The sequence below is a fragment of the Pristis pectinata genome, chromosome 7 (assembly GCF_009764475.1).
Source record: "Pristis pectinata isolate sPriPec2 chromosome 7, sPriPec2.1.pri, whole genome shotgun sequence".
In the NCBI taxonomy this organism is placed as follows: Eukaryota; Metazoa; Chordata; class Chondrichthyes; order Rhinopristiformes; family Pristidae; genus Pristis; species Pristis pectinata.
In genome coordinates, this window is record NC_067411.1 from 38444752 (window position 1) to 38460873 (window position 16122).

Consider the following 16122-nt stretch of genomic DNA (forward strand, 5'->3'; position numbering starts at 1 on the left):
TTTTCTTTTAATTACCAGATTGTTAACTGAATGTAAATTCAACAGCTGCTATGAGATTTGAAAACAAGTCTTTGGTTTGTTAGCCCTAGCTTCTGGATTACTAGTCCAGTAATTAATCATTGTGCAGTACCTCATTTGTTGTATTTCAGAAAGGGCTATAAGAGTTAACCACATTGCTCTGGGTCTGGAGTCACTTTCAAACTAGATTATGGATATTGATGTTGAATTCAGATGGGTTTGTAATAAATATCAGAGATGCTAATCAAGAAAGATACCCTCTGAGAGAAGAAATTCTTTCTCATCTCAGTCTAAAATGCACACTTCCTTATTCTGAAACCACTCCCTCTGGTTCTGCCCTCTCCCATGACAGAAAACATCCTATCAGCTTTTACCATATTTACTCTAAGAATCTTATGTTTCAAAAAAAATCATCTCTCATTCTTCCAAAGTCCAATAAATAGAGTCCTAACCTGTTTAACGTTTCCTAGTCAGACATCCCTCAATGCTCAGGATCATCATAGCAAATCTTCTCTGAACTGCGTCCAATGAAATAATGCCTTAAACAGGAGGACTGAAATTGTCCACTCTACTCAAGGTGTGTTCTCACTAGCGCCCTGTGCAGTAGCAGTAGCAGTACAATAACATTTCTCTATTTCTATACTCCAAACCCCTTGACGTAAAAACTACTATTTCATTTGCCTTCCCTAGTTCCTGCTGGACTTTAGTACTATCTGCATTTCATTCACATGGACTTCCAAATTTGTGAGGGAGTTTTCTGCATTTTTTCTCATTTAAATTATACTCCATTCTTTTGTTCTTGCTTCCAAAATGAATAACTTCGCATTTTCCCACATCATCCTCCATTTTGCCAATTTTTTGCCTCTCACTTATTCTAACAACATCTTTCTGTAAACTGTTTGTATTCGCCTTGCAAGCTGCCTTTCCACCCATTCTTGTGCTCTCTGCAAATTTGGCTATTGTACCTTTGCTTCCTTCCTCCAAGTCATTAATACATTATAAACATTGTAAATAGTTACAATCGAGACCACCTCAAAAAGCTATGAATAAATTTGTCAGATTTCTCCTCCATGAAGCCATGCTGACTGTTTGGTTAGGGATTTCAAATGTGCTGCTATTACTTCCTTGCTAATTATTTTCTAATACTTTTCCAACAATAGATCTAGGCTAATCAGCCTAAAGTTACTCAATTATTGCCTATGTTCCTTTTTGCAAAGTGGTGTCATGTTGGCAGTGTTCCAATCCTCTGGCACTTCTCCAGAATCTAAAGATTTTTAGACTGTTATAACAAATACATTTTTGTATCTCATCAGCCACTTCTTTTAGAATCATAGGATGCAAGCCATCTGGCCAAGGGACTTACCACCCTTTAATTCCATTAGTTTGCCGAATATTATGATGGTATTTAATTCCCTCCCCTTTGAATTATTCAGTATTAATGGGTTGTTTGTGTCATCTTCTACCATAAAATTGATGAACTGTTCAGCTCTCCACCATTCCCCATAAGTGCTCCCTATAACAATTTCCCCAGCTTGGTTTTCCAAGGGGCCTATGTTGACTTGGACCTTCCTCTCCCTTTTAAGAGACTGAAAGAAACTCTTATTGTCTGTTATTATATTCCTTCTAGTTTGCCCTAATAGTTTATTTTCTCTCTATTATACTTTCTTGTTGTCCTTTACTGCATTTTGAATTTATCCCTGTCATCCAGTCAACCATTAACCTTTTCCTCCTCATATTCATTCTTTCAACTAAATATTGCGCTTAACTTTCTTAGTTAGCCATGGTTGTTTCATCTCTCCCTCAGAATATTTCCTCTAACCAGGATACATTTTTGTTGAGCATCATGAATTATCTTCCTAAACATCTGCCACAGCTTGCTAACTGTCTGTGCCGCTCATCTATCTGCCCAGTCTACCTTAGCAAACTCTATCTTCATTGCATTGTGTTCCCTCTATTTAAATTAAACACAGTGCAAGTTTCTCCCTCTCAAATTGAATGCAGAATTCTCTAATACTATGATCACTACTTTCTAGGGAACTTTCTACTCTGAGGCCATTACCAGAATCCAAAATAGCCTATTCCCCGGTTGACTCCATAAGGTATTGGAAGTTGTGATTTAGGTCTGTTCTTATTCCCAAATGGTTTGTTGAGGGACTAGGCTCACCACTGGCTGCGCAGGGGGTGAAACCACTAAGGTTTTCAAAACCCTATCGATGTCATACCCGAACACAATGGCAGAATCTTCCCTCTCTCCCTCCTTCCCTACCACAGGAAGCTTCCTTCAATGCCAAACCAAAGGAGCTGAATAATCCTGAGCAGAATTCTCCCTGCCACTGGCCAATTCACCTTGTGGTGTTTCCTTGAAGCAAGACTGGCTGGAAATTATGACAAGAATCCATTTCCTGTATACAGTACCCTGCTTGTTTCCAGTAACACGGCCACTCATTCCAAGTTTAATTAAGGAGAATGACTTGGGATTCAGAATTGTATTGACTGTGTGTATGAGGGTAGGGGAATTCAAAGTTTCTAAGCCTTCTGTTTAAGACAAAATACCAGTCATTCAACTTAGGTTCAAAGTAATGGCATTGTTCAATCCTGAAATGCTCTTACAGAGAGATGTATATGTCACCAGTGTTACAATGTAGGGCTGTAAACAGCATTTGCTCCAATTTCTTGCAAGTTGGTTTAAATCCATGAAGACACAGGAAACTGCAGATGCTGGAATCTGGAGCAAAAAACAAACAGCTAGTGGAACGCAACAGGTCAGGCAGTATCTGTGGACGGAAATGGACACTCAACATTTTGAGTTGAGACCCTTCATCTGGGGTCGAGACAGTTCATCCCAGATGAAGGGTCTTGACCTAAAACATTGACTGTCCATTTCCCTCCACAGATGTTGCCTGACCCACTGAGTTCCTCCAGCAGTTTGTTTTTTGGTTTAAATCTATGTTTGGACGCAGAGTAACTACTTGTCTTAATAAACAAGAAACCAAAAACAAAAGGGAGAGACAATATTCTCATTCTATAGCACCAATATTCAGATTCATGTGCAAAGGTAAATATGTGGATTTGACAGTAAAGCCTGCAATGACAAGTTTATGAAATAGCCAAAAATCTATTCAAATCCATAAGTTGAGTGACGCTCAGGAAGTGATGACAAGCATCTGCAAGCAGAGGGTGCAGCAAAGCTAAACTCTCAGCAGCTGCATTGGCCAGAGGAGCTTTTGACAGCTTCTTTTTTTATGTGCAGCATGCTTTGAATATTCCTCTCCAGCATTTAGCCATTTATGTGATTGTTCTACTTTGCCTCAGGTGTCAACAACCATGGAAAAAGTAAGGCAACCTATCAATTCTCAGAGACATTGACCTCCACCCATGTCAAACTGATACTTACTTACATCCTACAACACAGAAAAGTCAAGGAATCCATGCCAGCAACCAAAAGAACAATCTCATCTGTCCTAGTTCCCCTCTTCTTAATTACTCTGTAGCCCTACAAATTACCCTCTCATAGATGCCTATCACAACCCCCTTTGATTCTTCTTACCTCTTACCTACACTAAGGGGTAATTTACAGCAACGAGTTAGCTTACCAGCCTGTCTTTGGGATGTAGGAGGAAATCAGAGCACCCAATGGGGTGGAGGTAACTAATACAGTCACAGGTAGAACATGCAAACTCCACACAGACAGCACTGGAGGTCAGGAATAAACCCAGGTTGCTGGAGCTGATGAGGCAGCAGTGCTCTCTACTGTACCATTGTCAAGCGATGCAGTTACTAGAGCTGCTGTCTCGCAGTTCCAATGACCAGGGTTCAATCCTGACCTCTGGTGCTGTCTGAACATTCCCCCTGTGATTATGTGGGTTTTCTCCAGGTGCTCCACTTTCCTCCCACATCTCAAAGACATGCAAGTTGGTAGGTTAATTGACGACTGTAAACTTCCCCTAGAGTGTAGATTAATGCCAGAATCTAGAGGAGTTGATGGGAATGTAAGGAGAGGGCAGGATTAGTATAAAAATGGGCATTTAATAATTGGCACAGACTCAGTGGGTTGAAGGGCCTGATTTTGTGCTGATCTCCCTCTATGGCTCTATAATCAATATTAGCCTCTGGAACAGCACTACAACCTCGTGATCTCAGTGATATCACACTCCTGTATTATTAGGAGGCCATAGAATATAGAACATATATAGAATAAGTACAGCACAGGAACAGGACCTCCAGTCCATGATGTCAGTACTGAACACAATGACAAATTAAACTAAATCTCTTCTGCCTGCACATGATCCATATCCCCCCATTCCCTGAATATCCATATGTCAATCTAAAGGTTTCTTAAACACCACTATTGATTGTATCTGCTTCCACCATTACCCCTGGCAGCCCGTTCCAGGCACCTACCACTCTCTGTGTAAAAATCTTGCCCTGCGCATCTCTTTTTAAACTTTTCCCCTCTCAGCTTAAATGCATGTCCTCTAGTATTTGACATTTCTATCCTGGGAAAAAAGGATTCTTACTGTCTACCCTATCTCTGCCTCTCATAGATTTATAAACTTCTATTAGGTCTCCCAAAGCTCCAGAGAAAACAACCCAAGTTTGTCCAGCCTCTCCTTGTAGCTCATACTCTCTAACCCAGGAAATATCCTGGTAAACCTCTTCTGTACCCTTTCCAAAGCCTCCACATCCTTTCTGTAATGGTGCAACCAGAATTGCACACAATATTCCAAAATAATTACTCCAGTGGCTTGAACCAAACATTTGCTTCTCAGCAACTTAATGCAATGTTAAATGAGCTCTTCAGCTGTGCAGCACCAGTTTCTCATCTGCTAGGTCTCCAAAATTTGGATCAGGAAATATATGTTCACTATGACCTAGAAGGGTCTCACCAGCTCTATTGATAGTCATGGCTTCCATTGATATTGTGCCGGTTGTGTAGCATAAAAGCCCCAAGTGCTTTACAAGAGTGTTATCAAACAAAATTCGATCACATAAGGGGATGTCAGTAAAGACCAAAAGCTTGGTTCAAGATAAGATAAGATAGATATCTCTATTCGTCACATGTACATGAAAGCACACAGTGAAATGCATCTTTTGCGTAGAATGTTCTGGGGGCAGCCCGCAAGTGTCGCCACACTTCTGGTGCCAACATAGCATGCCCACAACTTCCTAACCCGTACATCTTTGGAATGTGGGAGCACCCAGAGGAAACCCACGCAGACATGGGGAGAACGTACAAACTCCTTACAGACAGCGACCGGAATCGAACCCAGGTCGCTGGCACTGTAATAATGTCACGCTAACCGCTGCATTACCATGAAGAGGTAGACATCTTAAATGCAGAAAGAGATGGAGAGGTTCATGGAGGGAATTCCAGAGCTTAGGGCCTTGCAGTTGAAGGCACTGTCATCAGTGGTGGAATGATTAAGTTGGCAGTGACCTAGAAACCAGAATTGGAGGAGCACAGAGATCTCAGAGAGTTGTAGGGCTGGAGGAAGTTACAGAAATAATAAGGGATGAGATCGTGAGGGATTTGAAAACAACATTGAGAATTATGAGGTTTTATTTAACTGTGAGCTTGTTGGGTCAGCAAGCATGGTGCAATGGGTTGATGGAGCTTGGTGTAATTTAAGACATTCGCAGAGTTTCGGATGATCTCGAGTTTATGGCAAGTAGGATGGCCAGGAGGATCTTGGAATAGACAAGTCCAGAGGTGATGGTTCAACAGCAAATGAACTGAGACAGCAGTGGAGTCAGATAATGAAGGCAGCATCAGGTCATCCTAGAATTGTAGTGTGTATGTTGTCATGAATTCAATGTGGATCAGATATGAGACCGAGCCTGTGAACAATCGGATAACATTTCAGAAGGTGGCCAGGGAGAGGAATAGATAAAGTTAAGCTTAAAACAAAATCATGCTATCCCCTTGCCTGAAATGGGTGTCAAACCTTTCAAGTACACATAATGTGTCTAACTCCCACTGGAAGATTGGTTGGTCCTGAGGAACATCATCTTGAGGAGCAGTTTAACAGGTGATCCTTAAAAACACTTACCTGAACATGGAACCTAGAAAACCACAACTTCTTCTCCTAATCCCACTCTCAAAACAAGTCAATCTGTTGGTGGCTGCAATCCAAACAAGAGGTTATCACTTCCTCCCCACCACTGATCACCAGACTGCACTACTCACCACCAATCCCCACAACTACACTTCAAAATTAATGCATCTGCTCCAGCCTTACTGCCAATTCCCTTCACCCCAATCCCTTTATCTAATCCACATGTTAACTCTCCCCATGCACCTCACCCTTGACAACTAACCCTGCACTCCATCCCCAACTGCTAATCCACACTCCTGCCCTGGCTGTCAACCACCACCTTCTCCCCCATCTCTGTGATCCTCACTTACCTCGCCTATCACTCCCGGTCCTTTCTCGTTCACTTTCATGGAGTCTTCATTGGACCTCAGCAGTAACCAAATTTCACAGACTCTGTGTATTCGCCTGAGCAAAAAGTCTCTTAATGGTCCATCATTTCTGACACTCAGAAAATCACTTAACCTCAGTGATCAAAGCATGTACCATCATTTATCATATCTCATTGTTATTTTATAAAGAGTCAGACATGATGAATCATAATGTTTTTAAGAGCCTCGGGACCTTTCAGTACATTAGATTCATGGGCATGGAAATTGTTATTGTTACTTCCCTGAAAATTCTCATCTGTTTGCACTGTTAACAAACTAAATGTCAGCTGTTGCATTGGATTAATTAGTTAATGAATGATGGCTGAGGACATGTTGTCTCCTGAGATAAATGTAAATGCCTCATCTTTGATTGTGAAAAGTTATAACCAAGAAGGCTTGAGTTCCACAGTTACGTTTTATACCATCAATGGTTCTGTTTTTATTACTTTAGACAATAATAATTTGCACAAATGTTCTGCATTCAGAGGATATGACTTCAACAATATGTTGGTGGTGTAAATTATTGAAATTTGAAGTTTAAAATGGCTCATGTTCAAATCATCATTAATCTGGGAATAATACTTTTGGGTGATGTCATAGAAAGACATTGAAATACTTCTCAGGATAGACAAATCGTGGAGGTAAAGGGTTAAATCAATAAGCCTTCATCAGAGTAGATAGAGCATCATAGAATTTTTGAAATTTATGTTCCAGAAGGAGGCTATTCAGCCTATTGAGTCAATGTTGACTGAGAAAGATCTATTGAGTCTAATCGCATTTCCCATCTTCAGATCTGTGGCCTTGGAGCTAATGGAATACCCAGTGCTCATCCTGGTACTTTTTAAACATGCTCAGGATTTCTGCTTGCTCCAACCCTTCAGGCAGTGGGTCCAAACCCTCACCATGCTTTAAATGAAAAAGTCATTGACTTGGAACACTAGCACTGTTTCTCTCTCCACAGATGCTGCCTAACCTGCGAGCATTTTCAGTTCTTGTTTCAGTTCTCCACCACCCACAACCTTTGAGTTGTTGTGGCAATGTTTCCTTGCCTTTGCTGGTCAATGCCAGGATCAACCAACCCCCTCCCCAGATCAAATACAGCACTAGTCAGAATCAGCATGGGAACTTGACTGTGCCCCTGGTATGCACTGCTATCCCAGCCTGAAAACATCAGCTCTTTACAACCTCCTATTGCCCACAAACAAACTGCCAGGCACTTGCCTTTGTTTTTGCCTCTGAAGATCTGCATTTGCAATTGCGAACAACATTGTGAACACTTAATGCAGTACACTCGATTGGAAGAAGTGCAAGTGAATCATTGCTTCACCCGGAAAGACTGTTTGGGTTCCTGAATGGTAGGGAGGGAAGAGGTGAAAGGACAAGTGTTGCATCACCTCCATGGTTTTTCTTTATTGCAGCTGACAAATTCATCGCAAATCACAGCAATTTGCAAAAGCAAGCTTAATGCTTCAGACTGAAAGGTCTTTGACCTGAAACATTAACTCTGTTTCGCTTTCCACAGATGCTGCCTGACCTCCTGAGAGTTTCCAGCATTTTTGGTTTTTAATTCAGGTTTCCAGCATCTGCAGTTTTCTTGATTTTCACCAATATGTTGCCTTCTTCCTCCTGCTCATAAAAAAACACCAAAGTCACCTTTGTGGTTGCTTTCAGTCAGCTCCCTGATTTCCCTCTCTTCACTTATATAGTTCCTTCAAGTAAATAGTTGTGAAGTGTGGAATTTCTTGTAATATAGCCAGTATGAGGAGGGGAAGCTCTCACAAGCAGCATTGTGATAATTACCTGGTCATCTGTTTCTAGTGACATTGGAGGGATACATATTGGGCCAGGACACTGAGGAGAACTCTTCTGCACCTTTACCAAACACCTGAAAACAGAATCTGAGGCTTGAGTTTAACATTTCATCCAGAAGGCGTGCCTCTGATACTGCATTCCCTCAGTCCTACACCAGAATACCAGCCTAGACCTTTGAGCCCAAAGTTTTGGAGAGAGGCTGGAACCCACAAATTTTTGACTCAAGAAGAGGGTGGTCACAAATGCTGGTGGTTTATAATCCCCCAATAAAGTTTCCCAGCTGGTTTGATTATATCAAGAGTACTGGAAAGAAGCCGGATCTTGTGATGTTGCAATCACAAACTGAATAGGTCGAAATGCACAGATTCAACTGTAATATTTCCATAGAACCATAGAACAATACAGCACAATACAGGCCCTTCAGCCCACCATGTTGTGCCGACCTTCAAACCACTCCTAAGACTCTCTAACCCCTTCCTCCCACATATCCCTCTATCTTAAATTCCTCCATATGCTTATCCAACAATCTCTTGAACTTGACCAATGTATCAGCCTCCACCACCACCCCAGGCAGCACATTCCATGCACCAACCACTCTCTGGGTGAAAAACCTCCCTCTGACGTCTCCCTTGAACTTCCCACTCGTTACCTTAAAGCCATGCCCTCTTGTATTGACCATTAGTGCCCTGGGAAAGAGGCGCTGGCTGTCCACTCTATCGATTCCTCTTAATATTTTGTACACTTTTTTCATGTCTCCTCTCATCCTCCTTCTCTCCAATGAGTAAAGCCCTAGCTCCCTTAGTCTCTCCTCATAATCCATACTCTCTAATCCAGGCAGCATCCTGGCAAATCTCCTCTGCATCTTCTCCAACACCGCCACATCCTTCCTATAATGAGGCGACCAGAACTGGACACAGTACTCTAAGTGTGGTCTAACCAGAGTTTTGTAAAGCTGCATCATTACTTCACGGCTCTTAAACTCGATCCCATGATTTATGAAAGCTAACATCACATAAGCTTTCTTAACTACCTTATCCACCTGTGTGGCAACTTTCAGTGATCTGTGGATATGAACCCCCAGATCCCTCTGCTCCTCTACACTGCCCAGAATCCTGCCATTTACCTTGTATTCTGCCTTGGAGTTTGTCCTTCCGAAGTTTACCACTTCACACTTCACAGATTGAACTCCATCTGCCACTTGTCAGCCCAGCTCTGCATCCTATCAATATCCTTCTGTAAGCTTCGACAGCCCTCCACACTATCCACAATACCACCGATCTTTGTGTCATCTGCAAACTTGCTAATCCACCCTTTGACCCCCTCATCTAAGTCATTAATAAATATCACAAAAAGTAGAAGTCCCAGAACCGATCCTTGTGGGACACCACTAGTCACAGCCCTCCAATCTGAATGCACTCCCTCCACCACAACCCTCTGCTTTCTACAGGCAAGCCAATTCTGAAACCACGCGGCCTAGCCTCCCTGGATCCCTTGGCCTCTGACCTTCTGAAGAAGCCTACCATGCGGAACCTTGTCAAACGCCTTACTAAAATCCATGTAGACCACATCTTCTACACTACCCTCATCAATCTTCCTGGTCACCTCCTCAAAGAACCCTATCAGGCTAGTGAGGCAAGATCTTCCCTTCACAAATCCGTGCTGGCTGTCCCTAATCAGTCATTCTCTAAATGCTCATAGATCCTATCTCTTAGAATCCTTTCTAGCAGCTTACCCATCACAGACGTAAGGCTCACTGGTCTGTAATTCCCTGGACCATCTCTACTACCTTTTTTGAATAAGGGGACAACATTCGCCACCCTCCAATCCTCCGGTACCATCCCCGTGGACAACGACGACTCAAAGATCCATAGTAAACACCTCCTTTGTTTATTAAAAACTTGACATCTCTATATTTATATCCTCGCAATGCATCACTTCATTGCCAAGTTTTGTTTATTACTGAGTGCATGTGAGCCTTTTTGTCTTTATTCACATTTTTACAATTTAATCCCCACAGACACTTCATGGGATTGTCTTCTATTGTGGAATGGGTGGATACCTAGGAATCTGATTTTAGTTTGTATGAAAAAATTTATCTTGAAATGATTAATCTTTCAAATATTCATATCATTGTTGGGCTTATTCTGTAAAGCATGAGTGAAGTCAAATGTAAATGACTGACAGCTTAATGGTGCTTTCGCATTACTATTACAACAAGTTGTCAGACACTTGTCTTTCTTATGCTTCTGAAGATTGTTTTTATTATTACAATCAAAATAATCTGAATTTTAACAGCTATTATTAACTTGTAATCAAAAGCTGAAATTATGTTCAGTTAGGCATCTGCAAATTAAGTATTGTTGCTACAACCCTTTTCTCTCTGCAATTTCTATTTAATCTTTCTTAGTTGAAAACAAAAATAACCATGCAAAAAACCTCTGGATCTAAAGTAAACCATATATCTATATCAGCTGAAATATTCAACAATTACTCTTTAAAAGGTGACTGTGATATATGGAATGAGCAGGGCATTATTTTCAAAGAATGTTTGATTACCACTACATAATACCTATCTGCCAGGGTAACTCATCTGAATGTGCATGAATAGCATCTACAAATCCAACTAATTTCACTTAAAAACAAACTGGATCTCTCATCTAAAACATTATCCATAGTAAATACCTAAATTTCTGTGGCTAAAATGAATACACTGGCCTTAAGTACACAAAGATTCATAAAACAAATGGGGATTTCTTGGCCTCTTCAAGCCTATTGTAGTTCAGGGACTCTCCCAGCTCTCATGTATTTATGTTATCAGCATTGTTTGATGTCCATGGACAAATGTGATCCTCCCTTGCTGTACTGGTGCAGCACAGAATGTTTTTTCCTAATCTGTGATATTTGCCATTCAGGTTGTTCCGGGGTTATGAACGCCTGACTAATAGACACCCCTATATACGAACAAGCTCCCATAACATTATTAAATTTTAAAATCTGTCATATGGCAGAATTAGATTCCTCCCTCTCTCCACTTTTAGTAATTGTTTCCTTGTATCAGTCATATGTGCTTTTGATGCCGTTCATTACAAATACTGTGGAGGTAAGGTTACCATATTGAGTGATTTTTGTGTATTTTCCAACTTATGGACAAAATCAATTTATGGACGTCTGTAAAAATGGAACATGTTCATTACCCAGCGACAGCCTGTAGTGGTTGCTTGGACTGTCCATCAATGCATTCATCTACTCTCCAGAGAAGTGTCTAGGGGAACTGATCCTGAGGTGAGAGGAAAACCTACTCATCCAGGCCCCGCACTAATAAAGCCAAAGAGGTTAACTGGCTCTTTGGTACTATAGATATTTGTGATCTCTTCAATCCACTCAAAGGAAAAGGTAGAGATCAACCTCAGGCCCTCGAGATTGTTCTGCCGTTCGAAGAGATGGAGTTCCTGCTAATTTATGAAAATTACTGTGTCTCCAAGGGCTTGGTTGCCAACACCAAAGTTATTGGTACTCACCATGATTAAGCTGACAGCAAACTTGGGATTACTATGCTTACATGTTCAAGTACCAAAATCCCAATGTTGCTGTCAATGATTTGACAGGTGTTGAAGTCAACACAGAGTTTAAGGAGGAGGGAAGAACTTGGGCCATTCGCTGAGCACTTACAGAGAGACTTGCTCAAAGGTTCTGTACCACAAGATGGCCTGTAGTGGTTGCTTGGACTGTCCATCAATGCATACATCTGCTCTCCACAGAACTGTCCGGGGAACTGATCCTGAGCTGAGAGGAAAACTGACTCATCCAGGATGAATTAGTGATCTGTTAGGGAAGGCACCCCTAGTTGGATGGTTTAAATTTATATGCAGTTTGAGGGAGGGAAGGATGGATCCAAGACTAACATTCTAAATGTAAACAAGGGCAACAAGGAAGCGTGAAAAAAGAGTTAGCTTATGAAGGGATCAGTCAGTTGAGATGCAGAGACAGAAAACCCAGAATAGGTCCATTCCGATGAGAAAGGAAAAATTCTAAAGGGAGGACCCACCATCTGTGGTTAACAAAAAAAGTTAAAGATAAGGTCAAACTAAAAGAAAAAGCTTCAAAGTATGCAAAGATGTTTTCAGGACAGAAGATTAGAAAGAATATAAAAAAACAGGAAAGAATGAAGAAAGATTAATAAGGAAGGAAAAATTAGACTATGAGATACTGTTACCCAGATAGCAAAAGTTTCTATAGATATTTTGAGAATTGGTTCTGTAGAAAGTAAGTTTGGAAAATAAATAATGGAAAATCAGGAGATGGCAGATTAATTAAATAGATATTTTACATCTGTCTTCACTGTAGAGGATATAAGTAATGTCCCAGAATAGTTGCAAACCAGGAGTTGGAAGAGAGGGAGGAACTTAGGAAAATTATATTCACCGGCTTAATATCTGTGTTGGAAGCTGTTATTAAAGATGTCATAGCAAGGCATTTAGAAAAAATATTCAAGGTAATCAGGCAAAATCAATATTGTTTTGTGAAAGCATGGTTATCTTATGAGGAAAGGTTGAGAAAGGTGGCTTTGTACCTGCTGGAGAGGGGACTTGACTGAAATATATAAACTCTCAAGGAGTCTTGACATGGTGGATATTGAGATGATGTTTCTTCTTAATGGGGAATCTAGAACCAGTAGCTTTTGTTTAAAAAGTAAAATTGTTATCCATTTGAGACAGAGACAAGGCAAAAACTTTTCTTAGGTCATGAATCTTTGGAACTCTCTTCCTTGAAGGCCAGTGAAAACAAAGTCCTTGAATATTTTTAAGGCATAGGTAGTTAGATTTTTGATAAGAACAGGGCTGAAAGGTTACTGAGGGTAAATGGGAACGCAGAGATTACAATTGAAGCAGCCATGATCTTCTAAATGGCAGAGGCTGAATAGTCTACTCCTGTCATTATTCAGCTGTATGTTTGGAAGCCTGAGAAGGGACAAGGAGCATTTCTTCAAGTGGAGAAGAGATTTTAAAGGATGAAGCTCACAATGACAACTGCAAGAGATCCAGGTACCAGACAACTTGTTTGTTTTAAAGTGCCCTCAAAAAGCCCTGCAATGTCTTAGTCATTTAGGAAATCCCTTTAAAACCACCCTAACACAGTAAAATGGTTATCTTTCTGCACGACAGGTTTAAATAATGATCTAATTTGTTTACACATCTAATTGACTTACAAATTTTATTCTCATTTCACAGCCATGTAATATTTTATTTATTTTTGCACCCGTGCTGGGATTGGTTGAAGATGAAATCTACTAGGAAGAACAATTCTTTTCCCAATACTGCTCCCACTTTTGAATGACATTTACAAGTTAAAAGCCCAACACAGGGAACAACAACTGTTCCCTGTCAGATGAGCTTTCAGATCAGCCTTGACAGTACCAGGGTTGCAGCAGCTGGCTTGACAACCTTGCCCTACACAGAGATCTAACCCATAACCTGAGGAATGAAGTTCCAGTAAAAATGGATATTGTGAATGACTCCAATGCTTCGGAGCTTTGCATTCCAGAGAGCTGAAGGTAGAAGTAGGTCCAACAGGTGGAGCAGTGAGAGAAGAACTTGTCGTTAGCCAGTGAAGAGTGACAAGCACACAAAGGAATTGGCTGGATTGAGAGTGCAGTGAGAAATTTTCATTAGAACAAGAAGTACACATGACAAGATTTCTGAGGAAGTTACAGTGATATTAACATACTCAGTAAAAAACATAAAAGCCAACCAGATACTTAATAATGTGTAAAAGGTTGTAATATTTCAATATTTAAAGTTAAGAATGAAAAATCTCAAATCATAACTCAATAGCAGAATCTCAAGACTATATGGAGAAAGTAATTGCTTCTGCCTAATGGTCACTCTGAGAAAATGTACCTGAAAGGAGGTGATGTCTTCCACTGGTGGTACTCAGCTACCTCCTGGCACTCATTTGTTCTTCTCCTTCCCTGTGACTTGATCCCACTGTCCCAAAGACATGATGTCAGTGACCAAGATGGGTTACATCTGCACAACAAGGCCCAACTCTGGTTTGTGGGACTGAACCATGTCAACTCTGAGAGTTGTCCCAGTTGGAGAAGGGAAATGGGTGTGGGCTGGGTTTAACAGTTGCAAACCTCAAGGCCTTATGGAAGATCCCAGCTAAAGTTACTTAAAGTCTTGCTAATAAGTCTGAGTTTGAGTCAACCAATAGTTAATAAGTGAGAACCGATTAATAAGAGACAATGTATGAATAATAGCCTGAAGTTTTGTGATTAATTGATTGCAAAGCATCATGCAGGAAACTTTGATCTCCTCTTCCAGAGGAGCAAGAGATTCAAGGTGCATGTTATCCTCATCAACCATGGTTTGCTTCACTTCTGCAGGAACTAGGTCCTCACACAGAAGGACAATGCCTTCTTCACCTCACTGGGAACCAGGGCACATCCCCTGTGACTAACATGCCAGGTTCACCTCCACATGCACAGCCATTATCCCACAACAGCCAATTGACAGCAACCCTGCAGTAAGCAGTGGGGTTGCTGCAACATGAACAAGTGGTGAGCTGAAGTTCTGAGAGGCACAGATTCTCTCTCCCATACTTTTTAACAACTCTCCGAAAAAAAAGGTCATTCTTACTCATGCTATCTAGTCTTCTCATAATTTTATACATCTCAATTAAATCTCCATTCTTCATATTCTTTTCTTTCCTGTAGAAATGCCACACCAACTACGGTCCTCAAATCCTCCCATATTTGGTGAGCCTACAAACAAACCAAACCAGTGCGGGGTTGAGCATGGGGCTTTGGGAGGAATTCTCCACATGGGAGACACTCTCCACCATGCCTGCCACAAAATTAAGTTTAATGGGCCCCAGACAACTGACTGAGCTCCACAGAACATGCACAACACCCTAGGCAAAATGCTGCCGGGACTAACCAAGGCCAGATTGTCCAAAGGTCTTGACCATAATTAGATGATCACAGAGGCAGCAGATGGGTGCAAGCCAAATTGGCATCCTGTCACATCAACACATCATCTATTCTGTTGGTGTTGAAAGAATATCGCTCTCCAGGCTAGAGATCAGGAGAGGGGTGTGGTGATTGGCAAAGGGTCTGATAGTGGCCTGTTCATTCTCATAGTTGAGGAAGCAGATTTCAGGGGAAAGGGTCTGCTCCTTGGCCATCAGCCATGCTATCGGCTGATCAGCTGGTCAAGTGGTGTCGTAACAACAACCTCACACTCAACGTCAGCAAGACCAAGGAATTGATTGTGGACTTTAAGAAGGGGTGGTCAGGAGAACACGCACGAGTCCTCATTGAGGGGTCAGGGGTGGAAAGGGAGAGCAGCTTCAAGTTCCTGGTCGTCAACATCTCAGAAGATCTATCTTGGGCCCAACATATTGATGCAGTCACAAAGGAGGCATATCAGCAGCTCTACTTCATTAGGAGTTTGAGGAGATTTGGTATGTCACCAAAGAATCTTGCAAATTTCTACAGATGTATGGTGGAGAGCATTCTGACTGGTTGCATCACCACATGTATGGAGGCTCCAATGTGCAGGATCGAAAGAGGCTGCAGAGGGTTGTAGACTCAGCCAGCTCCATCACAGGCACAACCCTCCCCACCATCGAGGACATCTTAAAGAGGCAGTGCCTCAAGAAGACGGCATACATCAGTAAGGGCCCTCAGCACCCGGGACAAGCCCTCTTCACATTACTACCATCGGGGAGAAGGTACAGGAGCCTGAAGACTCATACTCAATGTTTCAGGAACAGCTTCTAGCTCTCTGCCATCAGATTTCGGAATGGTCCATGAACACTACCTCATC